Raw genomic sequence first — 26,057 nt, 5'->3', positions numbered from 1 at the left:
TTTCTCCTAGCTGCTATTTTTCCAGTCTCTGTTCCCAGTCTTTTATCCTAGCCCTCCTCGTTTTGACCCTTGTCTGTCCTGATGCAGAATCCACCTGCCTGACCACTCTGCCTGTCCTGACCTCGAGCCTGCCTATCGCCTGGTACTGTTCACCTGGTTTATGAACTCTCGCCTGTCCCCGACCTGTGTTTTGCCGACCCCTTTTGGTGTAATAAATATCGGAGCTCAATCATCTGCCTCCTGTGTCTGCATTTGGGTCTCGCCTTGTGCCCTTATAAGAGCGGCATCACCCCCTCAAGATTCTGAGCATGCCTGGCAGGGTTGGTCCTACAAAGCCAGAGCCCCCTGATGGGAGAGCATAGTACACAAGGATATTCTCAAAGCTGCTAATGAGAACCTTGATAACCTTGTACCTAGCCGTTGTGGATTCCAGTGGGGTACCCCCACCCAGGTAGTGGCAGTGCTGGCAACACTGTCTGTGTGGGAGCAAGATGTACATATAGGGAGAAACATAGTACTGTACCACAAGAGAAAGATACAATTAGAGTGCATTTGCCATTCTGGTAAAATGCATTGTCTATTGTATAGGACAGGAAACAAAGTAAGGCCATGAGAGCATAGGACAGCTGGACATACCAAGGTCAGAGGGACATTCAAAGGAGGGGGTCAGCCAAATGACCAACTGATGGACTATAGACATAGGGCATATATTTTTAGGACATGAAGAGAAGAGACACATAGTCTACTAGTCCTAATAAGGACAAGCTAAACATAAGGGGCCTATAGGATAAGATGGGCATGTATTATTTTTGGGACATGAAGAGGTCCTGTCACCATTATAACTTGACTGAAAGCAGATATGGGCGTTATTGGGCGTGAACAAGCAGGAAGCACAGATTGAAAGATAATGGTGGCAGATGGACTGAGGGAAGTAACTTCATTTGCATGTGGGATGGACTCATATGTTGTATGTGTATAAAAACAGAGCCAGTGCTCTGGAAAAGGGTGTGTTCCGCGGACCATCTAGGCTTCTGATATGTTTGTATTAAAAGCCTATATTGAATTCACAAGTTTTTGTGAGTGTTATATTTTGTAACGATCCTCCACGACATCTGTAGTAAACCATGGGGAGGGGGTCACACTCAGACAATCAGAGAGGGGTCATATTATTGTGACAATTGTTAATCAAATCTCAACATTTTGCCAATTCTTGCATGCTTTCTCAAACAGCCGTAACTGTATTTGCATTCATAAATCAGGTCCTTTCTTGAGTTGGGCTCTGGGATGTAACAACCGTTGAGGATCTGAGCTGATGGTTGATTTTGGGGGAAAGGGGTTGAGTGTGTGTGTGTGTGTGTGTGTGTGTGTGTGTGTGTGCGTGTGCGTGTGCGTGTGCGTGTGCGCGTGCGCGTGCGCGTGCACACGTGTGATAATGTGCGTCTAGGTGGTAGGTGTAGGAGTCAGGCACAGGAGAGCAGGGATGTCTGAGAAGCGTGTTTTAATAAGAAAGTCCACCAACACAGGAATGACACAATCGAAACTCTTGACAACAGAGAACCGTACAAACGCATGGAGGAACAAACAAAGTTCTGACACTCATACACTTAAGAATCCAAAACAAATAACGGTATAATCTAACCAAGCACATCACCATAAAAGACTAATCCCGCATAAATTTAGGCGGGCAACAGGTGACAATTATACATACAGAAATTAAGCAAATGAAACCAGGTGTGAAAAAGAAAAAGAACCAAAGACAAAACAAACAGAAAAGGAAAGGAAAAAGGGATCGGTGATAGCTAATAGACCGGTGTGATAGCTAATAGACCGGTGACGCCTACCACCAAGTGCAGCTTAGGTAAAAGTTGTGACAGCCTGCACGTGTCTGTGTATGTATTCCACATCTGTTGCAAGGGGGTAAGGATGTTAGGGACAATATAGGAGGAATCACAATAATTGTTTGCTATAATAATAATTGCTTGACAAAAATGTAATGTAATGCAATGGCAATCCTGGTTATAGGTAACAATCCTTTGCACAAACTGCAGACATTATGCATATTAATTGTTAATGATGGGAATGAAGATACGCAAGATATTTGAATGTATATATATTTTTAATAGCTACTGTATATATAAATCAAATTGAGGTGCGCGCTTTGGAAATACTTTTAGCTGTTGACCTGCTTCTGTTCTGTGGGTGGCACTGTGAGCTCTTTTCGAGGGATGGGTCCAGGCCTCTCGGAGGGTTCCGGGTGGATGGGGGTGGTCTGCCAGTCACTGGGATGAACACACAATTTGGACTTTAGCGTGGAATAGCGGAGAACAATTGGAGGGTTACTTAGTAGCAATGCAAATATCATGGCACAGCTATATGGACAGACACTCAATCGCAATGGTACCTTTTAATGGTACATTTACAAACGTATATTATGATAAATAGATTTGAAACTTGTATCTCATTATGGTAAATGGGAAAATAAGTATAGCCAGTTATAATTGTAATGGCTTAGCAGATAATAAGAACAGAATAACAATGTTTACCTGGCTCATAGAGTAGGATCTATTGTTTACAGGAAACTCATTCAACTATTTAAGATGAAGCTGTGTGTAAAATGGACTGGGGAGGTGAAACATACTTCTCCCATGGGCAAAGAAACTCAAAAGGGGTGATGGTATGAATTAACAGTAATTTTGATCCAAATGTGCAAATTGTCCAAGCAGATCAACAAGGTAGATGGATGATTTTAAATATGTTATTCGACCATAAACAGATATGGCTCATTAACCTTTATGGACCAAATAATGATGATCCACGCTTCTTTGAAAATATATATAATAAATGATCAACCCTGCAAGCAATACAATACTCTATTATTATGGTGGGAGATTATAATACTGTTTTAAATACCGTAAAGGAAATCACACTACAAACTATCACTCTCATGCTCTTAAGGAAATCATGAATGTCATGGATATGGTCCAAACACACCAAGACAGTCGTGAAGAGGGCACGACAAAACCTATTCCCCCTTAGGAGACTGAAAATATTTGGTATGGGTCCTCAGATCCTCAAAAAAATATAAATCAGCACCATTGAGAGCATCCTGGCGGGTTGCATCACTGCCTGGTATGGCAACTGCTCGGCCTCCGACCGCAAGGCACTACGAGGGTAGTGCGTAAGGCCCAGTACATCACTGGGGCCAAGCTTCCTTCTATCCAGGACCTCTATACCATGCGGTGTCAGAGGAAGGCCCTAAAAATTGTCAAAGACTCCAGCCACCCTAGTCATAGACTCTTCTCTCTGCTACCACACAGCAAGCGGTACCGGGGCGCCAAGTCTAGGTCCAAGAGGCTTTTTAACAGCTTCTACCACCAAGCCATAAGACTCCTAAACAGCTAATCAAATGGCTACCCAGACTATTTGCATTCTCACCCTCCCCCCCCCCCTTTTACACTGCTCCTAATTAATGAATTATCTATGCATAGTCACTTTAACTCTACCTACACGTACATATTACTTCAATTACCTCGACTAACCTGTGTCCATGCACATTGACTCTGTACCCCCTGCATACTGTATATATCCTCGTTACTGTTATTTTACCGCTGCTCTTTAATTATTATTATTTCAATTTGTTTTATTTTTACTTATCTATTTTTTACTTAACACTTATTTTTCTTAAAACTGCATTGTTGGTTAAGGGCTTGTAAGTAAACATTAACCTTACTGAGGATATTGGAAATGTTGTCAAAGCCTATTGGATGATTACTTGTTTTTAACTAGGCCAGAGGAATTTTTAACTGAATTTTCCCAACATAACATGGGTACAGCAAATCAGCTTATTGTATGGGACACTTTTAGATGTGCCTTTGGGGGCCATGCAATTCAGTGCCCATCTCTAAAACAAAAACAATTTAGGTCAAAGGAGTCCATACTAACAAAGGAAATAGGAGGTCTAACAGAACAGATATATATCAAAAAAACTATACCATAGAGGCTCAGAATAGGTTAGAGGAAAAACTAAAAGAAATGGAGGAACTTATTCAACAAAGATCAAGTCTAATATATTATAATAATAATGCAAACTGGATGGAATATGGGGAAAACTACACCAAATTATGTTTTAGTCTTCAACATAGAAATGCTACCAAAAATAATTTACTGAAACTTGTTACAAACGACGGAGTCACCAAATTATGTTTTGAAAGAGGAAGCAAAGTACTTTAAGCATACTGTATGTTTTTGTTTCAGTCTCCTTCATCTCCTCTAACCGAAGCTAATTGTATGGATTTTTTTCTATTCATAATGTAAAATGATCAGCCGTACAGAAAGACTCATGTGAAGATGAAATTACATAGGATGCAATCCTTGATGCAATTAAAGCCCTTAAGTCCGGGAGAACTCCCCCAGGGATACGCGCAATGCCGTGGGGGGTACGCCAAATAAAAATATGATTCACATTTAAAATATATATATTTTTTATATATATATACTTTTTTTTAAATATATGTTCTTCACATTTTCAAATAGTCCATTTAGAATTTCCAATGGTGCTATACATTTGGGTGAGGTTTTTTTCTCGCCTGAGTAGCCTCGTTTCACTGCCAAAAAACAAAACTAAACCATCTAGTGTTCAGCGAATAACAACACAATGTCAAATAAAGGTAGCCATGTCAAAAAATGAACATCCAATCACAATAACTGTTACTCTTGTTACATCTGCTCCTTCCACACCCTCTACCTCTGATCCTGTGTCTCTGTTTTCCCAAGCCTGACGCTGCTTTTCTCTCTGCTACAGTTCCGTCCTCTCTGACTCTGGTCCCTGTCTCCAGTCCCTTGTGTCATCAGTCCTGCTTCCCAGCCCCGGACCCGAACTCTACTGCTTCCTTGGATTCCCGACCTGCTTACCCTGCCCCTACTCCCCTTGCCCCAGCATCTGCCTCAGTTCCTGGCTCCCGCTCCCTGCTACCCCCCCGATCTTCCCCTGGCCTGCACCCCATCTGACCCTGCTTTTCAATAAATACCTTAGTTACCTTATCTCTGTCTCCTCGTTTGAGTCTGCAATTGGGTTCACCTGCTCCGCCCCACGTAACAAGTCTCTTGAGGGAATTCTGTATGTAGCCAAACGTAGCTGCTGCTCATGTTGGTATCTGTACTGATGGCACAAAAGTCATGATAGGGAGACATAGTAGAGTGGTAACGCGCATGCAAGCAGTTGCTCCCGACGCCACTTGGGTACACTGCAGCATCCACCAAGAAGCTCTTGCTGCCAAGGGAATGACTGACAGCTTGAAAGACGCTTTGGATACTACAGTGAAAATTGTTAACTTTGTTAAAGAAAGGCCCCTGAACTCTCGTGTATTTTCTGCATTATGCAATGATATGGGTTGGGACCATGTAACGCTTTTACAACATACAGAAGTGCACTGGTTATCAAGGGGCAAAGTATTGACCCATTTTTTGAATTGAGAGACGAGCTTAAAGTTTTCTTTTACTGACCCTCATTTTCACTTGTCTGAGAGCTTGCATGATGATGATTTTCTCACACGACTGGCCTATCTTGGTGATGTTTCTCCGCAACTGTATTGAATGTGAGGAACAAAATTGAGGCTATGATTAAGAAGTTGGACCTCTTCTCTGTCTGCATTAACAAGGACAACACACAGGTCTTTCCATCATTGTATGATTTTTTTTGTGTGCAAATGAACTCAAGCTTACGGACAATGTCAAATGTGATGTAGCGACGCACCTAAGTGAGTTGGGTGCACAATTATGCAGGTACTTCCCAAAACGGATGACACAAACAACTGTCTTTGTTATCCCTTGCATGCCTTGCCCCCAGTCCACTTACTGATGTCTGAACAAGAGAGCCTCATCAAAATTGCAACAAGCGATTCTGGGGAAATTTAATTTAATCAGAAGCCACGGCCAGATATCTGGATTGGGCTGCGCTCAGATTATCCTGCCTTGGTCAATCTCGCTGTTAAGACACTGATGTCCTTTGCAACCACGTACCAATGTGAGAGTGGATTCTCGGCCCTCACTAACATAAACTATATACAGGCACAGACTGTGTGTGGAAATTTATTTAAGACTGTGACTCTCTCCAATACAACCCAACATTGCAGAGTAATGCGCATCCTTTCAAGCACAGTCTTCAGAGTTATTCAGAATTTTCAATTAACAAATAAGGTTTTATATGTAAGATGATTATTAATCAAATTATTGATTATTATTATATTATTATTTGTGCCCTGGTCCTATAAGAGCTCTTTGTCACTTCCCATGAGTCGGGTTGTGACAAACTCATACTCATTCTTATGTTTAATAAATGTATCGTATAGTGTATGTGTGGCAGGCTTACAATGATGGCAAAAAAACAACATTTGAGAGCGCGCTGGCCCTGGTGCTAGAGGGGGTACACAGCTGGAGGTTGAATGTTTGAAGGGGTACGGGACTATAAAAAGTTTGGGAACCACTGGCGTATAGAATTAAAAAGGTATTGTCCAATGTTATTCATTTTAATCAGACATGTTTTTTACATGGATGATACATTGCATGTAATATAAGGCAAGTACTGGAAACAATAGAACACTTTGAAAAATCTGGGAAACCAGGCCTGCTATTCATAGCTGACTATGAAAAGGCTTTTGATAAAGTACGACTGGAGTTAATATATAAATGCCTGTAACATTTCAATTTTGGAGAATCTCTTAAAAAATGGGTTAATAGTAGTTTAATAATAGTTTATAGTAACCCTAGGTGTAAAATTGTAAATAATGGCTACTTCTCAGATAGTTTTAAACTGTCAAGAGGAGCAAAACAAGGTGGTTCACTATCGGCATATCTATTTATTATGGCAATCAAAATGTTAGCTATTATCAATCAAATGTATTTATAAAGCCCTTTTTACATCAGCCAGTGTCACAAAGGGCTGTACAGACACCCAGCCTTAAACCAAAGACAGCAAGCAATGCAGATGTAGAATTACGGTGGCTAGGAAAAACTCCCTAGGGAGGAACCAGGCTCTGAGAGGTGGCCAGTCCTCTTCTGGCTGTGCTGGGTAGAGATTATAACAGTACATGGCCAAGATGTTCAAACATTCATAGATAACCAGCAGGGTCAAATAATAATAATCACAGTGGTTGTAGAGCTTGCAACAGGTCAGCATCTCAGGAGTAAATGTCAGTTGGCTATTCCTAACCGATCATTCAGAGTTAGAGACAGCAGGTGCGGTTGAGAGAGAGAGTCGAAAACAGAAGGTCCGGGACAGGGTTGGACGTCCGGTGAACAGGTCAGGGTTCCATAGCCACAGGCAGAACAGTTGAAACTGGAGCAGCAGCACGACCAGGTGGACTGGGGACAGCAAGTAGTCATCAGGCCAGGTAGCCTGAGGCATGGTCCTAGGGCTCAGGTCCTCCAAGAGAAGAGAAAGAGAACGAGCAAGAAAGAGAGAGAGAAAGAGGGAGAGAGAGATAATTAGAGGAAGCATACTTAAATTCACACAGGACACCAGATAAGACAGGGGAAATACTCCAGATATAACAGACTGACCCTAGCCCCTCGACACAAACTATTGGAGCATAATTACAGGAGGCTGAGACAGGAAGGGTCGGGAGACACTGTGGCCCCGTCTGACGCTACCCCGGACAGGGCAAACCAGGCAGGATATAACCGCACCCACTTTTACAAAGTACAGCCCACACCACTAGAGGGATATCTTCAATCAACTTCCTACCCTGAGACAAGGCAGAGTATAGCTCATGAAGATCTCCCCCACGGCATGAACCCAAGGGGGTCGCCAACCCGGACAGGAAGATCACGTCAGTGACTCAACCCACTCAAGTGACGCACCCCTCCTAGGGAAGGCATGGAAGAGCACCAGAAAGCCAGTGACTCAGCCCCCGCAATAGGGTTAGAGGCAGATAATCCTAGTGGAGAGAGGAGAACCGGCCAGGCAGAGACAGCAAGGGTGGTTCGTCGCTCCAGTGCCTTTCTATTCACCTTCACACCAGTGGGCCAGACTACACTCAATCATAGGACCTACTGAGGAAATAAGTCTTCAATAAAGACTTAAAGATCGAGACAGAGTATGCATCGCTCACTTGGATAGGCAGACCATTCCATAAAAATTGAGCTCCATGGGAGAATGCCCTGCCTCCAGCTGTTTGATTAGAAATTCTAGGGACAATAAGGAGGCCTGCGTCTTCTGACCATAGCGTATATTTAGGTATGTACGACAGGACCAAATCGGAAAGATAGATAGGAGCATGCCCATGTAATGCTTTGTAGTTTAACAGTAAAACCTTCAAATCAGCCCTAGCCTTAACAGGAAGCCAGTGTAGAGAGGCTAGCACTGTGTCACGTGTGCTCCCTCTCCAGCCTCTAGGTCACCAGGCTGCTCGTTATGGCGCACACCTGTCACCATTGTTATGCGCACCTGGCCGTCATCAGATTCACTTGGACTCCATCACTTCTTTGATTACCTGCCCTATATATGTCACTCCCTTTGGTTCCTTCCCCAGGCATCATTGTTTCTGTTCTTGTTTCATGTCGGTGCACTGTTTGTGTTTCTTGTTTTGTTCATTTCTTGTTTTGTTCATTTATTTAATGCCCGGCTCCCCTGCCTCCGCCAGCTCGTCAGGCTCTCATGCCTCAGCCAGATCGCCTGGCTCCCATGCTTCCACTGGCTCGTTAGGCTCCATTGCCTCAGCCGGTCTGGCAGGTTCCCATGTCCCAGCCGGCGACAGGTTCCTGCATATCAGTGGGGGTGACTGGTCTGCTCCTGATCCCAGGGATTGTCCCTTGGGTTGGAGTCCTGTGGCTGGAGCTGACCAGTCGGGGAGGGGGTACCGTCAGTTATGCTCTCTCTCGCTCCGGTGCTCTAGGTCGCCATGTTCCTGTGACTCAGCCAGATTGACGGGTTTCCTGCGCCTCTGCAGAGGTGAGCGGTCCGCTCCTGTTCCCCGGGATCATCATTTTAGTCTGCGTCCTGTGGCTGAAGCCGCATGTCAGGGAGGGGGTACTGTCACGTGTGCTCCCTCTCCGGCCTCTAGGTCACCAGGCTGCTCGTTATGGCGCACACCTGTCACCATCGTTATGCGCACCTGTGCGTCGTCAGATTCACTTGGACTCCATCACTTCCTTGATTACCTGCCCTATATGTCACTCCCTTTGGTTCCGTGTTGCCCAGCAACTGCTCCAAAACATCACTGCTCTAGAGGAGATCTGCATGGAGGAATGGGCCAAAATACCAGCAAAATTTTTTGAAAACCTTGTGAAGACTTACAGAAAACATTTGACCTCTGTCATTGCCAACATAGGGTATATAACAAAGTATTGAGATAAACCTTTGTTATTGACCAAATACTTATTTTCCACCATAATTTTCTCATTTTGTCTGTCATAGTTGAAGTGTACCTCTGATGGATATTACAGGCCTCTCTCATCTTTTTAAGTGGGAGAACTTGCACAATTGGTGGCTGACTAAATACTTTTTTGCCCCACTGTACATATCCCGAAAGAAATAAATTATCTCACTCCAATAAATTTTAATGGAAAGTTTGCAAAAATAGATAAGATCTTGCTAACATGGAAAGGCAAATACCTTCCTATTGGTGGAAAAATCACCCTGATTAACTCTTTAGTCATATCCCAGTTTATCTATTTGCTTACGGTCTTGCCTACACCTAGCAAACTTTTGAAAAATTATATGAGAAAAAAACATTACATTTTAATTGGAATGACAAGACAGACTAAACTAAACGGGCCTATTTCTGTAATGAATATGTTTTTTTATATATTTAAAAAAGGTATAATCTCAGTAAATTATATCATAAATAGGACTGGTGGAATTATGTCATACATGCAGCTAACAAAAACATATGGAAATGCCTTCTCTACCCAAAATTACAACCAAATTACAACAATTACAAAAATTTGAATTGCAGCACTTCCGCAAAAATGGAAGAGGAAAGTGGAAGGGGGGGAAAGTAAGGAACTTGTCTGTCGGCCCTGCATTAAAGACCATAATTGGTTAAATTGTGATAAATACAAATGTAAACTAGTTTCATTTAAAGACCAAAAAATGTACAGCCATATAGATTGCAAAATAGTTGGGAAGAGATTTTTGACGTACCGATTCCATGGCACATGTTTTATGAACTGATACTCAAAACGATGCCGGATTCAAAACATAGAATTTTTCAATTGAAATTCTTATACAAAATTCTAGCAGCCAAATATAATATTATTTATGTGGGGGATACAACCTTCCCAGCTCTGCAGATTTTTCTGCGAAGAAGCAGAATCGTTAGATTGTTTTTTGGCCACAGGTCCAAGAATGGCTGAAAAATTACAATATTTACCTGTAGCTAACCCTGCTGATAGCACTACTGGGCGATCTGAAAAGTCATAGTCAATCAATCAATAATATAATAATACTTAAAAATTTAAAAAAAAAATCAATTTACAATCTGTCGAAACAATGAGAAAAGAAAGGTTCAGAACTTTTGTGAAACATCACAGCACAGTTTTAAAAATATATGGCAAATAGAAATCCAACATGGATGGTGTTAGGAGATAGATGGGAGGGGTTGAATGGAGCTGAAGGTTGGGACTAATAACAACAAGATAACTAATGTAAAACATACTGTGCCGTAAAACGTATATAGGTTCAGAACTTTAGTGAAAGAGCACAGTTTGAAAAGATATGGCAAAAAGAAATCAAACCGGATGGACATCAGAAATAGATGGGAGAGGTTGAGGGTAGAGGATGGACATCAGAAATAGATGGGAGAGGTTGAGGGTAGAGGATGGACATCAGAAATAGATGGGAGAGGTTGAGGGTAGAGGATGGACATCAGAAATAGATGGGAGAGGTTGAGGGTAGAGGATGGACATCAGAAATAGATGGGAGAGGTTGAGGGTAGAGGATGGACATCAGAAATAGATGGGAGAGGTTGAGGGTAGAGGATGGACATCAGAAATAGATGGGAGAGGTTGAGGGTAGAGGATGGACATCAGAAATAGATGGGAGAGGTTGAGGGTAGAGGATGGACATCAGAAATAGATGGGAGAGGTTGAGAGTAGAGGAAGAACAGGAGTAAAAACAAACTAAATAGAACTATTGTAAAACAGACTGTGTCTATAAAATGTACATAGTATGTATAAGCTGGAAATACAGGCCTAAGCATTGTTGTTCACTAGTTTACTCCAATTATGGGAGGGGTGGTAGGGTTATAAAGTAATAAAGGAAATATATAAAAAAAATATATGTATGTATTTATATGTATGTACTGTATGTATGTGTATACAGTATGTATGTATTTATGTATGCATGTGTATGTATGTGTGTATATGTATATATATATATATATATATATTTGCAAACTAATATATGAGGGATTGTGGTGATGCAGACAATTACATTGATGGAAGCTACAATATTAAATATTAAAGCTGATCTACCCTCTAAATTATATATATTTTTTAATACAAAACAAAAAAGACTATCTAATTAATTAAGCCATGAGGACATTCGAGACACCCACACATATACTGATACTGCAGCAATATACTACACTGATGTACTGATCACACACACAACAAACATACACAAATATGTCAGCTCTGTAGATAAATGCTCCTATTTAGAGGCCGACACGAAACAGTCTATTACTCTCCTCTACACATTGTACTTGCTGGCTAGTTAACACACTAGGGACACAGACAGACAGCTGACACAAGCACGTGGAGGCTCACCCACACAGAACCCCCATCTCCTTTTCTCTCCATCTCTCTCTCCAACCCTCTTTCCTTCTCTCTCTCTCTGTTACCTTGGAGTCTGGCCGTCATGCTCCTGTGGCTCCAGTCTAAAGGTTACGCTGTGTACCCACCGTCACTGCCTGTCACCCCCCCCCCCTCCCCCCCCAGCCCCAGCCCTGGCCCCTGTCAGCCCGTCTCATACCCCTGGCCTTAGAATCAAATAACCACTGTGTGTGCCCCTATAGTGCCCTGCCTACCTCCTTATCCTCCTCTCGACTCCTTTGCTTCCTCTTCTTCCTTTTTCTCCACTGAGCTTTGAAGGTTAGAAGAGAAGAGTGACTGGAAAGGATGTTAAGAGAGAAATAGAGTGAGAGAGAAGAATGGGTTTGAGGTGATAGCTGTGTGTTCTAGGTGGAAATGGATCGTGGTTAAAGGTCTGTGTTACAGAAGGTGGAGTGTCAGAGGAATTACAGGTCAAGTCAGGGCCTAGGTCTGTGGATCAGGTTGTCATGCTAGAACGTGGGTGTGGGTGCACACGTACGTATGTGTGTGAGTGTGTCCATCACTGCAGAGGATTGGTGTCTTGCTCTTACTGGCATGGACACATGTAATAAAAAGCACTCCCCCTCTCTCTCCTCCTCCTTTCCACTTCTCTCACCTCTTCCATCTTTCTCTCCATCTTCCCCTCCCCACAGTTTTTGCATCAATAGTTCCTAAAAAAGAAAAAATCTTCATATCCACTGTATCTTCAGCCAAATAAAATGTTTATTGTAAGCCTATTTCTCCAATTCCTATTGCCTGTTCTCTCTACCCCCCCCCCCCCCCCCCTCTCTCTGGCTCAGTCCAATTAGGCCATATAAAGTGTGTATAAATTGAGTGGGGGCAGAGCACTTAAAGGGCAAATATCAATGAGAGCATGGGCTCACTGTGATAATATTAACTGGGTAATGAATGAGACAAACACACTAGAGGCCCATGCCCATTTTACAGACTCTCACAACAATGTACACACACACGCACACGCGTGCACATGCAATAGCGTAAATACAAACATACACGCACAGGCATGCACATAATATATATTCACTCGTACACACACACAAACACTGTCTGCACATATTATCATTCTACCAATCACAGTCAAAACACATGCTGTAAACACACATACTGACTCCCAGTCCAACCCACCCTGGGATCTCTGTACCGATCTGACCCGATGCACTCCCAAACCCAGACAGACACCAGATCAATATTGACAGATCAACACCACACATCACTCCTAACAGGTCTTCGCTAGGGATATCTTTCCTATTGTTTTTCATTCGTTTATTTTTCATTTTTTCAGTTATCCTTCTCTCTCATCTTCTCTCCCTCCTTCTGTCTCTCCCTAGTTCCTCCTCTCTCATCTTCTCTCCCTCCTTCTGTCTCTCCCTAGTTCCTCCTCTCTCATCTTCTCTCCCTCCTTCTGTCTCTCCCTAGTTCCTCCTCTCTCCGGGCCATCTGTGGAGCGTTCAAGCGCTCCGATTCCACGCATAGTGAGCTCTCAACATCTTGTCTCGTCACGGCAATTACACACACACACACACACATTTCAAATAGATGCGATTGTACTGTATAGTCACATACATGTGGTGAGAATTCTGAAGAGATTAGAGAACTAGAATGAAAATGTAAAAACTGAGTTTTTAGGTGATGTAGTATTCAGAGCAGTGTTGTGTGTGTGTATACAGTATATATACACTGAGTGCGCAAAATATTAGGAACACCTTCCTAATATTGAGCTGCACCCCCTTTTGCCTTTAGAAGAGCCTCAATTTGTCAGGGCATGGACTCTACAAGGTGTCAAAAGCATTCCACAGGGATGCTGGCCAATGTTGACTCCCATGCTTCCCACAGTTGTCATGTTGGCTGGATGTCCTTTGAACGGTGGACCATTCTTGATTCACACAGGAAACTGTTGAGAGTGAAAAACCCAGCAGCGTTGCAGTTCTTGACACACTCAAACCGATGCATCTGGCACATACTACCGTGCCCCGTTCAAAGGGACATAAATATTTTGTCTTGCCCATTCACCCTTTGAATGTCTCAATTGTTTCAAGGCTTAAAAATATTTTTTGGACCTGTGCCCTCCCCTTCATCTACACTGATTGAACTGGATTTAACAGATGACATCAATACGGGATGACCTGGATTCACCTGGTCAGTCTATGTCATGGAAAGAGCAGGTGTTCCTAATTTTTTGTACACACAGTGTACATGTTACACAGAACCTGCTGTTTTCCATAGATGTTTGTAACCCAGTTTGACTGAACACACATCGATGCACACACACACACACACACACACACACACACACGCGCACACGCACGCACACGCACACACGCACACACACACACACACACACACACACACACACACACACACACACACACACACACACACACACACGGTGTATCGATGAGTTATCAAAGTATAATTACAGGGACAAGAATAGAGACATGAGGGTGTGATGAGATGGGGGGCAGTCAGTGACCCTCATTACTGTGAGAGGGTGAGGGTTAATTAACGGCAAACTTTAATCAGCGTCAATTAATGATTCATGGCCTCTGAGTCTAAAGCCAGTCAGGTATTTAAAACAGCCTCATATAGACATGAATATGGACAGCTACGCTAGGCATGCATTATTCATTCACTCTTTTTACACTATACAGTAAATGAGATATTCACAGTTGGATTTGTTCCACCGATTTCACCTAATTTTAACATTCTGTCATTAAAGGCACATGTTCAACTTAACAAAAAACTAGTTTTCCTGGGGTAAATATAGTACGTGCCTATTAAGTGCAAAATATAGTAACAAGTTTGTTCGTAACAGGGTTAACCGTAACAGGGTTGATGATTTCATCTTAAATCTCCTTGTGACAGGGTGAATGGAAGCTTGTTGTCTTTAACAGGGAGGGGGCCATTTACTTCTTAGGGCTGCAATCTCGTTAACGGGATTGATCTGACAACAGCCAGTGAAAGTGCATAATGCCAAATTCAAACAACAGAAATCTCATAATTAAAATTTGTCAAACATACGTGTATCTTATACCATTTTAAACGTAATCTTGTTAATCCCACCAAAGTGTCCGATTTCAAATAGACTTTACATCGAAAGCACCATAAACAATTATGTTAGGTCACCGCCAAGTCACAGAAAAATTCAGCCATTTTTCCAGCGAAAGAGAGGAGTCACAAACAGCACAAATAGAGATAAAATTAATCACTAACCTTTGATGATCTTCATCAGATGACACTCATAGGACTTCATGTTACACAATACATATATGTTTTGTTCGACAAAGTGCATATTTATATAACAAAATCTCAGTATACATTGGCGCGTTATGTTCACTAGTTCCAAAAACAGAGAGCCACATCATTTTACAGAAATACTCGTTAAAAATGTTGATGCAAATACAATTGTTAGACATGGAAATATAGATACACTTCTCCTTAATGCAACCGCTGTGTCAGATTTCAAAAACACTTTACGGAAAAAGCAAACCATGCAATAATCTGAGTACCACTTTCAGACAACAAAGCAGCCAAAAAGATATCCGCCATATTGGGTAGTCAACAGAAGTCAGAAATAGCATTATAAATATTCACTTAACTTTGATGATCTTCATCAGAATGCACTCCCAGGAATCCCAGTTCCACATTAAATGTTTGATTTAGTTCGATAATGTCCATCATTTATGTCCAAAGAGCTACTTTTGTTAGCACGTTTGGTAAACAAATCCAAAGGTATGAAGCGCGTTCCCTAGTTGAAGATGAAATGTCAAAAAGTTACGTTACTGTCCGTAGAAACATGTCAAACGATGTATGGAATCAATCTTCAGGATGTTTTTAACATAAAACGGCAATAACATTCCAACCGGAGAATTCCTATGTCTGTAGAAAAGCAATGGAACGAGAGCTAACTCTCTTGTGACCGCACCTCAGAGCCTGTGGCAATCTGCCAGACACCTGGCTCAAACAACCCTTATGAGCCCCCACTCACAGTAGAATCCTCAAACAAGTTTCTAAAGATGGTTGACATCTAGTGGAAGCCTTAGGAAGTGCAACATAACCAATATCCCACTGTGTATTCAATGGGGGCTGGGTTGAAAATCGACCAACCTCAGATTTGCCACTTCCAATTTGGATTTCTGCCATATGAGTTCTGTTATACTCACAGCCATCATTCAAACAGTTTTAGAAACTTCAGAGTGTTTTCTATCCAATACTAATAATAATATGCATATATTAGCAACTGGGACTGAGGAGCAGGCCGTTTACTCCGGGCACCTCTGGGAACCTTTCATCCAAGCTACACAATACTGCCCCTGCAGCCATAAGAAGTGAATGCATTAAAAATGTTGACGGGTTATACTTTACCGCTCAGTTTTCCACCACAAAACACCAGAAAATGGCCAAAAATAGTAGAACCAGCTCACCTGCTTTTACACTATGATTTCACTATTAGATGCCCAATGTTTCTTTAGAAAATAATATTTGAAAATGAATAGGTTCACAATATTAAAAAGAGAGTTCAGTTCACATCACAGGGTTGACCTTAAAATGAGTCACTAATCACATGAAATAAATAATCATCTTCACAAATTACTGTCAAAGCAACAAAAAAGCTAGGGCTTTACATTGATGGAGATCCTTGCGGGATGTGTCAAAATGCTGAATCTTTATTCATATTGAGAATCAGATTTATTGAATTCTCCATATGGCCTATGTTAAAGGGCACTTAATTTAATATATAACAGGCTTTTAAAATTCAATATTTGTGCACAATTTCTACTTAAAATATCAAAGGGACTCAGGAGGAACACATTTCGTGGAATTACCCAGTTATTGGCTATGAAGTGTCAGTGTGCAGCGGTGAGGATGGAGTCAGGCGCAGGTCACAGAACTGAGTAAAATAACGTACTTTACTCGAAAAGAAACAATCATACATTCCATGCAGGGAAAAACACACCATAACACAGCATTCTAACACTCAACAAGGAACAAACACACACAAAACATATTGGGAACCAGAGGGTTAAATAGGGAAAACAATATTAACGTAATGGGAACCAGGTGTGTACAATCAAGACAAAACAACATAGAAAAAGAAACGTAGATCGTGGCAGCTAGAAAGCCGGTGATGACAACCGCCGAACGTCGCCCGAACAAGGAGAGGCACCAACTTCGGCGGAAGTCGTGATATTGGCACATGTAGAAACAGTACAGTGCATTCAGAAATTATTCAGACCCCTTGAATTTTTCCACATTTGTTACATTACAGCCGTATTCGAAAATGTATTCAATTATTGCTTTTCCCTCATCAATCTACACACAATACCTCATAATGACAAAGCGAAAACATGTTTTTAGAAATTTTAGCAAATGTCTTAAAAATACAACACAGAAATACCATATTTACATTAGGATTACATTTGATATCAGACTCAAAATTGAGCTCAGGTGCATCCTGTTTCCATTGATCATCCTTGAGATGTTTCTACAACTTGATTGGAGTCCACCTGTGGTAAATTTAATTGACTGGACATAATTTGGAAAGGCACACACCTGCCTATATAAGGTCCCACAGTTGACAGTACATGTAAGAGCATAAACCAAGCCATGAGGTCGAACTAATTGTCCGTAGAGCTCCGAGACAGGATTATGTCGAGACACAGATCTGGGGAAGGGTACCAAAACATTCTGCAACATTGAATGTCCCCAAGAACACAGTGGCCTCCATCAATCTTAAATGGAACAACCAAGAATCTTCCTAAAGCTGGCCGCCCATCCAAACTGAGCAATTGGGGGAGAAGGGCAATGGTTAGGGAGGTGACCAAGAACCCTATGGTCACTCTGACAGAGCTCCAGAGTTCCTCTATGGAGATGGGAGAACCTTCCAGAAGGACAGCCAGCACTGCATCACTCCACCAATTAGGCCTTTATGGTAGAGTGGCCAGACGGAAGCCAGTAAAAGGCACATGACTGCCTGCTTGGAATTTGCCGAAAGGCACCTATAGGACTCTCAGACCAGGAGAGACAAGATATTCTGGTCTAATGAAACAAAGATTGAACTCTTTGGCCTGAATGCCAAGCGTCACATCTGGAGGAAACCTGGCACCGTGCCTACAGTGAAGCATGGTGGTGGTGTAACAGTATAAACTTTAGTCCGTCCCCTCGCCCCTACCCGGGCTCGAACCAGGGACCCTCTGCACACAGACAACAGTCACCCACCAAGCATCGTTACCCATCGCTCCACAAAAGCCACGTTCCTTGCAGAGCAACTTCAAGGTCTCAAAGCGAGTGACATCACCGATTGAAAAGCTATTAGCGCGCACCACCGCTAACTAGCTAGCCATTTCACATCGGTTATACTGGCAGCATCATGCTGTGGGGATGTTTTTCAGTGGCAGGGACTAGGAGACTAGTCAGGGAAAGATGAACGGAGCAAAGTACAGAGAGATCCATGATGAAAACCTGCTCCAGAGCGCTCAAGACCTCAGGCTGGGGCGAAGGTTCACCTTCCAACAGGACAATGACCCTAAGCATACAGCCAAGACAACGCAGCAGTGGCTTCAGGACAAGTCTCTGAATGTCCTTGATTGGCCCAGTCAGAGCCTGGACTTGAACCCGATTGAACATCTCTGGAGAGACCTGAAAATAGCTGTGCAGCGACACTGCCCATCCAACCTGACAGAGCTGAAATGGATCTGCAGAGAAGAATGGGAGAAACTCCCCAAATACAACTGTGTCAAGCTTGTAGCTTCATACCCAGGAACACTCTGTAATCGCTGCCAAAGGTGCTTCAACAAAGTACTGAGTAAAGGTTCTGAATACTTATGTAAATTTGATATTTCAGTTTTTTATTTGTATTTCATTTGCATAAAAATCTAAACACCTGTTTTTGCTTTGTCATTATGGGGTATTGTGTGTAGATTTAATCAATTTTAGAATAAGGCTGTAATGTAACAAAATGTGGAAAAAGTCAAGGGGTCTGAATACTTTCCCAAATGCACTGTATCTTCAGGAAGTCCTGTAATTCAAATGTATGTCCTCTCCCCCTCACCACCACCCTGTGATTCCCATTTGGAAAGCCCTCTACAACCAGTTGTTGATTTATTAATCCATTTTAGAGTGAGGTTGTAACGTAACAAAATGTGGAAAGGGTCAAGGGGTCTGAATACTGTCCGAATGCACTTTATGCTTGTGACAATTCACGGCTCAAAACTGCGACCAAAACGTTTGCGACTCTTTGACTTGGCAATGTGACACCAATTTCTTATTGGCCACTAGGGTGCCAGTAAAAAAAAAAATTCTGGTTACGTTACTTTTTTGTTCACAATTTGCTTTTATTTTTTATTATCAAGATTTATTCAAACAGCAATGGGTATGCAGATCCGAAGTCTTGGTTGAGTCTTTACGATGTGCAATCCAGTCATCATGTTTGAGTGAACATTTCTAAAGGCTTTCCAAACAAAGGTTCACAATTCAATGTTGACATCATGATTATTTGTAAGCTGTGATTTGAAAACTCTGCTATGACATGTAGCCTACACTTTACATACAAACACTGCTAGTAAAACACAACGGTAACTTGCTAGGCACACAATTGAATTAAAGGACAACTACACTAAACAACGTTTTGTTGTTGTTGATTGTTCCCAGACCTCAAAAGGGGTTTCCTGATGTGGTTTAAGGATTGTTGTAGACTTAGAACATTACATTTGTGTAGTTTTTCTATTAAAATAAAGTATGATTTTGAGAGTGAAACCTTGAAAAAACTAGGAAAACTCAGAAACCAGGGGGAAATGCTGCTATATGTTGTATGTGTGTTGTTTGACATGTTGAAAGGGGAATGCAACATCAGAAAGATCTGATATGAAGACTAGATCACATGCGTATGCAAATAGATAAATACGTCAACAGTTGATGACATCTGCTGTATCCTAAAATGAAGTTACAGACACCAAACTCATTATTCTGCTAAAAGAGTTACACTAGCAGACTAGGAGCAATGGAGAAATGGTGTCACTGGAAAGATAGATGAAGAGAAAGAAAGAGAGAGGGAGCAACTTGGGTCGTTTGCGATTTACTGTTATGCCTGTGAATGCAGGGAAGATAAGTCACCCGCTAAGCTCTTTCGATATATTTATTAAATCATGTGTCTCTTCTTTGCAGTTTCTAGCCATCATTCAAACCCTCCTTAGATACACTAAGCTTCAACTCAATGAAGGAAATAGTGCATTTAAATATTAAAACATGGCTTTACAGGAATGACATACCAGGGAGAGGAGAAACAGTGAGAATCTGATGAAAAGGGGGGAAATCAGAAGATTACCATTTCAAATACACACACCATGCTGAAAAGTGCACCATGTGCACGCATGAACACACACAAACTAATAAGTGACAAATAGGCTTAAATGTGTCACGGTTCAGTCAACGACACTTGCAAAATGGCACAAAATGGTCATTTGCTCTCATTAAGTAATAATTACAAATCAGTAGCAGTTGGGGACATTTAAACCATTCGTGGAATCTTTGATCCTTGCTTAATGCAACAACTAAAAACTGTCTCAAAGTGATCAGGGGTCTTCAACCTTTTCTTTTCCATGGATCCCCCTGGAAAACGGCCGACCCAGGGACCCCCATCCTGCATCTGTCTCAAAGTGATCAGAGGTCTTCAACCTTTTCTTTTCCATGGATCCCCCTGGAAAACGGGCGACCCAGGGACCCCCATCCTGCATCTGTCTCAAAGTGATCAGGGGTCTTCAACCTTTTCTTTTCCATGGATCCCCCTGGAAAACGGGCGACCCAGGGACCCCCATCCTGCATCTGTCTCAAAGTGATCAGGGGTCTTCAACCTTTTCTTTTCCATGGATCCTCCTGGAAAACGGGCGACCCAGGGACCCCCATCCTGCATCTGTCTCAAAGTGATCAGGGGTCTTCAACCTTTTCTTTTCCATGGATCCCCCTGGAAAACGGGCGACCCAGGGACCCCCATCCTGCATCTGTCTCAATGTGATCAGGGGTCTTAAACCGTTTCTTTTCCATGGATCCCCCTGGAAAACGGGTGACCCAGGGACCCCCATCCTACATTTGTAAAAACAAATGTACATTTCATTTATTGTCTTACCATCAGGTGAATGAAAAAGTAATCAACATTTTAAAAGGAATAGATTTGGTAGATAATTTCTCATTATTTTGACCTCCCCACATTATAATTGGAAGAGGAAGTGTAAACTCTGACATAGCCAATTAGCTCGAAAGGTAACTCCAAACACATTTTCACTAAGAGCAGCTGTTTAGCAGCTGGTTAAATAAAGGTTAGCCATGTGTTGGCAAAAATGTATGTCTAAGTTAAGAAAACTAACCAGCAGCCAGCGGCACTTGCCACACTGGTAGCCTATTCGCTGGTGTGTGAGTGTAATCGGCTCCAAGGAGTGTCATTTGTTTAACTTTTTCCAATAAATAAAGTTGACATAATTAGAAATAGGATAGTCTCATATTTTCTACTGTAGGTATGTAATGCAACATTTGTTTATTCTGTTGTTGCTAGCGATATTAATAAAAACATTATTTTGAACAGACTGAGGAGTTGAATACCCCTGCACTAGATCAATAACTAGTTATGAAAGCCAACATGTAAAAACACAAAATAAAAATGTTGGACTAGTGCTAGACTGTTAAAGGAGTATCAGTGGTATGCCACGCCATAAGTTAAAGGGGTGTATCTGAAAGTAAAAAGCAATTACGTGACTGAAAGGAATATTAACTTGGGAAATACTGTACAGTGCCTTCAGAAAGTATTCAGACCCCTTGACTTATTCCACATTTTGTTACGTTACAGCCTTATTCTAAAATGGATTACATTGTTTTTCACCCCTCATCAATCTACACACAATACCCCAAAATGACAAAGCAAAAACAGGTTTTTAGAAATGTTTGCAAATGTATTAAAAACAAAACACTGAAATTGAAAAAACACTGATATTTACATTAAGACCGTTACTCAGTACATTGTTGAAGCACCTCTGGCATTGATTTCAACCTCAAGTCTAATTGGGTATGACACTACAAGCTTGGCACACCTGTATTTGGGGAGTTTCTCCCATTCATCTCTGCAGATCCTCTCAAGCTCTGTCAGGTTGGATGGGGAGTGTTGCTGCACAGCTATTTTCAGGTCTCTCCAGAGATGTTCAATCCTGTTCAAATCCGGGCTCTGGCTGGGCCACTCAAGGACATTCAGATACTTGTACCAAAGCCACTTCTGTGTTGTCTTGGCTGTGTGCTTAGGGTTGTTGTCCTGTTGGAAGGTGAATCTTCGCCCCCAGTCTGAGGTCTTAAGCGCTCTGGAGCAGGTTTTCATCAAGGATCGCTCTGTACTTTGCTCATTTCATCTTTCCCTCGATCCTAACTAGTCTGCCAGTCCCTGCCACTGAAAACATCCCCACAGCATGATGCTGCCAACACCATGCTTCACCATAGGGAGGGTGTCAGGTTTCCTCCAGACGTGACGCTTGGCATTCAGGCCAAAGAGTTCAATCTTAGTTTCATTAGAACAAAGAATATTGTTTCTCATGGTCTGAGAGTCATTTAGGTAGCGGCGGGCAGCCTAGTGGGTAGAGCGATGGGCCAGTAACCGAAAGGTTGCTGGATTGAATCCCAGAGCTGACAAGGTAAAAATCTGTTGCCCATTGTTCCTAGGTAGGCCGTCAATTGTAAATAAGAATGTTCTTTTTTTTTTTTTTTTTTTTTTTTTTTTGTTGAATTACCCCTTTTTCGTGGTATCCAATTGTTGTAGTAGCTACTATCTTGTCTCATTGCTACAACTCCCGTACGGGCTCGGGAGAGACGAAGGCTGAATGTCATGCGTCCTCCGATACACAACCCAACCAGCCGTACTGCTTCTTAACACAGTGCGCATCCAACCCGGAAGCCAGCCGCACCAATGTGTCGGAGGCTTCACCGTGCACCTGGCAACCTTGGCTAGCGCGCACTGCGCCCGGCCCGCCACAGGAGTCACTGGTGCGCGATGAGACAAGGACATCCCTACCGACCAATCCCTCCCTAACCCGGACGACGCTAGGCATCGCCCCACGGACCTCCCGGTCGCGGCCGGTTACGACAGAGCCTGGGCGCGAACCCAGGGACTCTCCGGCCTTAACCACTGCGCCACCCGGGAGGCAAGGATGTGTTCTTAACTGACTTTCCTAGTTAAATAAAAAAATAGGTGCCTTTTGGCAAACGCCAAGAGGGCTGTTATGTGCCTTTCCTTCTCTCTCTCTCTCTTTCTTTCTTTCTCACTCTCTCTCTCTCGCGCTCTCTCTCACTTGCTCTCACACTCTTGCTCTCCCTCACTCTCTCTCTCTCTCTCTCTCTCTCTCTCTCTCTTCACATAGCGAGTAGTGAGTAGTGAGTAGTGAGTGAGGAGTGGCTTCCATCTGGCCACTCTACCATAAAGGCCTGATTTGTGGAGTGCTGCACACATGGTTGTCCTTCTGGAAGGTTCTCCCATCTCCACAAAGGAACTCAGGAGCTCTGTCAGAGTGACCATCGGGTTCCAAGGCCCTTCTCCCCCGATGCTAATTTTTTCCAGGCTCTAGTAAGAGTCTTGGTGGTTCTAAACTTCTTCCATTTAAGAATGATGGAGGCCACTGTGTTCTTGGGGACCTACAATGCTGCAGACATTTTTAGTACCCTTCTCCAGGTCTGTGCCTCAACACAATCCAACACAATCGTTTCTATATAGACAGGTGTGTGCCTTTCCAAATAATTTCTAATCAATTGAATTTACCACAGGTGGACTCCAATCAAGTTGTAGAAATATCTCAAGGATGATCAATTGAGACAGGATGCGCCTGAGCTCAATTTCGAGTCTCATAGCAAATGGTCTGAATACTTATGTAAATGTGATATTTCCCCCCCCAAAATTATACATTGCTTTGTCATTATGGGGTATTGTGTGTAGATTGATGAGGGAAAAAAACAATGTAATCAGTTTCAGAATAAGGCTGTAACGTAAGAACAAAATGTGGAAAAAGTAAAGATGTCTGCTTTCCAAAATAATTGTACATTCTACAATGAACCATTAACCGGGACTGTGCTTCTCTCCCATTACCAGAAGCTTTAGGATGTGGGTGGAAGAATTTAAACAAGGTCATGAAGTAGGTGAGTGAAGGACTAGTGCTCTTTTGCATTACAATTAAACTTCAATCACTATTTATTTTCTCTCTGCCTCTCCATCTGTCAGTCTGCCAATCTCTCTCTCTCATTGTTTCCTATAGGGCAAAGGCAATCTCGTTAGGCTTCCACAATGTATGGTGTTGTAATGATGCTATTTATTTTATAGACCCTGATCTTTCTATGCTGGTTTAAAATTGGTGATGTCTCAGTACAGCATAATACACACACACAAACACTGCTCTGGAAATTGATAGGTCTACCAAGCCATTCCTGCCCAGCATAGGCTAAATGAGAGCTTGTTAGCCGCAAGATAAAAACAAACGAGGCCACCTCACTACTCGCTATGTGAAGAGAGAGAGAGAGAGAGAGAGAGAGAGAGAGAGAGAGAGAGTGAGGGAGAGCAAGAGTGCGAGAGCAAGTGAGAGAGAGCGCGAGAGAGAGAGAGTGAGAAAGAAAGAAAGAGAGAGAGAGAGAAGGAGCAAGTCAGAGGAAAATGAAAGACAGGGGGATGCGAGGGATAGTGTGGGAGAGGAATAAAAATAGTAGGAGAGAGAAAGATTTGTTACTGTAATTGTGCTGAGCGCTTCTTGTTTACAAAAGCTAGTTGTCTGGGAACCGACCGACCGACAGCAGGGTAGACGGACGGACGGACGGACAGACGGACTGACAGACAGACAGACAGACAGACAGACAGACAGACAGACAGACAGCAGTGTAGAGACAGAATGGAAGAATCACTGTGAGAAACTGACAGATACTGAGATGGATGGCTTTTCACACACTGATATTGCACATTTAAGCCTAATAAAGGAAGATGGATGGCCAGTTAGCCTCAGTACATGGAGAAGATAATATGGATATTTATCTAGAGTGGCCCACAGAGTGTGTTTGGGCACAGTGTGTGTGTGTTACAGCCTTGTTTATGTTGACAAGACAATATAGGGCTTTCCGAAATGGGAATCACGGGGTGGTGGTGAGGGGGTCTCAGGGAGAGGACATCCATTTGAATTAAAGGACTTCCTAAAGATACAGTGCATTTGGGAAAGTATTCAGACCCCTTGACTTATTCCACATTTTGTTACATTACAGCCTTTTTCTAAAATGGATTAAATCTACACTCAATACCACATAATGACAAAGCAAAAACAGTTTTATAGATTTTTTGCAAATGTATTACAAATAAAAAACTGAAATATCACATTTACATAAGTATTCAGACCCTTTACGCAGTACTTTGTTGAAGCACCTTTGGCAGCGATTACAGCCTCAAGTCTTATTGGGTATAATGCTACAAGCTTGGCACACCTGTATTTGGGGAGTTTCTCAATTTTTTCTCTGCAGATCCTCTCAAGCTCTGTCAGGTTGGATGGGGAGCGTCGCTGCACAGCTATTTTCAGGTCTCTCCAGAGATGTTCAATCAGGTTCAAGTCCGGGCTCTGACTGGGCCACTGAAGGACAGGAGGACATTCAGAGACTTGTTCCAAAGCCACTCCTGCGTTGTCTTGGCTGTGTGCTTAGGGCCGTTGCCCTGTTGGAAGGTGAACCTTCACCCCAGCCTGAGATCCTGAGCACTCTGGAGCAGGTTTTCATCATGGATCTCTCTGTACATTGCTCCGTTCATCTTTCCCTCGATCCTGACTCCCAGTCCCTGCCGCTGAAAAACATCCCCACCGCATGATTCTGCCACCACCATGCTTCACCGTAGGGATGGTGCCTGGTTTCCTCCAGATGTGACGCTTGGCTTTCAGGCCAAAGAGTTCAATCTTAGTTTCATCAGACCAGAGAATCTTGTTTCTCCTGGTCTGAGAGTCCTTTAATCCCTTTCGGCAAACTCCAAGGAGGCTGTCGTGCTTTTTACTGAGCAGTGGCTTCCGTCTGGCCACTCTACCATAAAGGCCTGATTGGTGGAGTGCTGCAGAGAAGTTAGGAAGTTAGGCTAACAAGCATTTAGGCTAGGTAGCCTATGAAAACAACAACTAAAAGCATAAAAGCCATAGACTGTTTTGCCAACATGAAAGAGTCACAATTGTTTTTTAACTTGCGCACGCACGCCCACA

The 26,057-nt window shown here is 42.6% G+C and overlaps 1 long non-coding RNA gene across 2 annotated transcripts in view; it reads left to right on the top strand.

The window, feature by feature from the left end:
* The window catches only part of LOC149976056 (uncharacterized), a 54,984-nt gene extending 49,944 nt beyond the window's left edge, over positions 1-5,040 (top strand). For both annotated transcript variants that reach the window (XR_016487983.1, XR_016487984.1), the window contains exon 3: positions 4,802-5,040. This is a non-coding gene — a long non-coding RNA (uncharacterized LOC149976056). The remainder of the gene's footprint in view (positions 1-4,801) is intronic.
* The last annotated feature ends 21,017 nt before the right edge of the window (positions 5,041-26,057 follow it).

The sequence above is a fragment of the Oncorhynchus mykiss genome, chromosome 17, assembly GCF_057628025.1.
Source record: "Oncorhynchus mykiss isolate SJ-2025 chromosome 17, ASM5762802v1, whole genome shotgun sequence".
Lineage (NCBI taxonomy): Eukaryota > Metazoa > Chordata > Actinopteri > Salmoniformes > Salmonidae > Oncorhynchus > Oncorhynchus mykiss.
Note: the sequence above shows the minus strand (reverse complement) of the source record. Positions and strands in the feature narration are given on the sequence as shown.